We start from the raw sequence: 1,429 nt of genomic DNA, 5'->3' as shown, positions 1-1,429 counted from the left end.
GACTGAGTATTTTTTTATACATGGGTACAAATTTGGGGTGTTCGAAAGAAGCAGCAGCATTATCTAAGCTAGTCTCCTCAAATGTGGGAACAGCAGACACCTTCTAAGACTCTTTCTGGAGGAAAGTCCTCTTTATGGTCCCTCTGTAGTGAATCTAAGCAGTATATAACTTCTGTCCAGATTGCAAAATAATTGACAGGGACTTTTGTGCCCTTTCATCTATGGTTCCTTGTTTAGAGAACCAGAGATTAAAATTCAGTCACTTGTGCAAAGTTACAGAGCTGTTGTTTTGAATATTTTGATCCTTTAGACCTTAACAAACATTAATAATTGTATAAAATGCCTTGTCTCAGAAGACTGAGAAGAGCCCATATTTAGTTCCACTGTCTCACTTTAAGGTCGAGAATCCTTAGCCCCTAATTTCTATTTAAAGAAAATCAGTATTTATTCCTGGCATACAAATGGACTCTGGGAGCTCATTCCACATGGAGGGATGCTCTCTCAGCATGGACACATGGGGTAGGACCTAGGTCTTGCCCAGGATTATATGACAGACTCTGAAAATCCTTTATAGAAGGCCTTACCCTCCCTGGGGAGCAGAGGAGATGGAGTGGGATGGGGGTTGGGAGGAATAGGGGGCCAGGGGAGGAGGAGAGGGAAGAGAACTGAGAGTAACATGTGTAAAAAGTTAAATAAAAAATAAATATATTGTGCTCGCTTCGGCAGCACATATACTAAAATTGGAAGGATACAGAGAAGATTAGCATGGCCCCTGCACAAGGATGACACGCAAAGCGTTCCATATTTTTATGTCCTACAAACACTAAGGGAACAAGAATGCCAGCCCAGACTACTATATCCAGCAAAGCTTTCAATTACCATAGATGGAGAAAACAAAATATTCCATGACAAAGCCAGATTTAAACAATAAATATCCATGAATCCAGCTCTACAGAAAGTGCTAGAAGGAAAACCTAGATCCAAGGAAGATAACTACACTCACAAAGGCACAGGCAATATATAATCTCACGTTACAAAACAACAAAAGAAAAAGGGAGGAGAAACTACACAAAATAACTTCACTAACAATAAATCAAACACAAACAAGAATCATCAATCAATGGTCATTAATATCCCTCAATGTCAACGGCCTCAACTTGCCTATAAAAAGACACAGACTACCAGAATGGATACGAAGACAGAACCCATCCTTCTGCTGCATACAAGAAACACATCTCAACATCAAAGACAGACGGTATCTCAGAGTAAAGGGTTGGGAAAAGATCTTCCAATCAAACGGTCCTAAGAAACAAGTGGGTGTAGCAATCCTAATATCTAACAAACGAGACTTCAAATTAAAATCAATCAAAAGAGATGAAGAAGGACACTTCATATTCATCAAAGGAAAAGTCCATCAAGATGAAGTCTC

The 1,429-nt window shown here is 39.5% G+C and overlaps 1 pseudogene; it reads left to right on the top strand.

Annotated features, from left to right (window-relative positions):
* Positions 1-710: 710 nt before the first annotated feature.
* LOC121133074 lies at positions 711-809 on the top strand (annotated as a pseudogene).
* Positions 810-1,429: the final 620 nt, after the last annotated feature.

Source organism: Mesocricetus auratus, unplaced genomic scaffold, assembly GCF_017639785.1.
Source record: "Mesocricetus auratus isolate SY011 unplaced genomic scaffold, BCM_Maur_2.0 Super-Scaffold_100019, whole genome shotgun sequence".
In the NCBI taxonomy this organism is placed as follows: domain Eukaryota; kingdom Metazoa; phylum Chordata; class Mammalia; order Rodentia; family Cricetidae; genus Mesocricetus; species Mesocricetus auratus.
The sequence above is the reverse complement of the archived record's forward strand: the minus strand, read 5'-3'. Positions and strand labels throughout refer to the sequence as shown.